Source organism: Penaeus monodon, chromosome 25 (assembly GCF_015228065.2).
Source record: "Penaeus monodon isolate SGIC_2016 chromosome 25, NSTDA_Pmon_1, whole genome shotgun sequence".
In the NCBI taxonomy this organism is placed as follows: domain Eukaryota; kingdom Metazoa; phylum Arthropoda; class Malacostraca; order Decapoda; family Penaeidae; genus Penaeus; species Penaeus monodon.
Genome location: NC_051410.1, coordinates 1,964,161 through 1,964,403, shown reverse-complemented (window position 1 = coordinate 1,964,403; position 243 = coordinate 1,964,161). Strand labels below are relative to the sequence as shown.

Below are 243 nucleotides of genomic sequence, written 5' to 3'. Positions count from 1 at the left end.
GTTTTGAATTAATAAAAATCTAAAAAAAGGCAGGTTAAAGAGTTTTAATTCCAGCTGAGTAACTCGACCCCAGGCTTATTGAACAGAGATCACGATATTGCTTTTCCGGAACGACTGACGAGTTAAACGGGTTTTGCTGGAGATCTATACTGAACACGTTTTAATGGAACGACTAATTACACTAATTAAGATAATCGAGAGGCCGTTGTGACAGGATAAGCGGAACTGTTACTAATGAGGACG

General features: G+C 38.7%; 1 protein-coding gene across 1 annotated transcript in view; it reads right to left on the bottom strand.

Annotated features, from left to right (window-relative positions):
• Positions 1-243, bottom strand: part of LOC119589479 — a 24,491-nt gene that overhangs the window by 17,971 nt on the left and 6,277 nt on the right.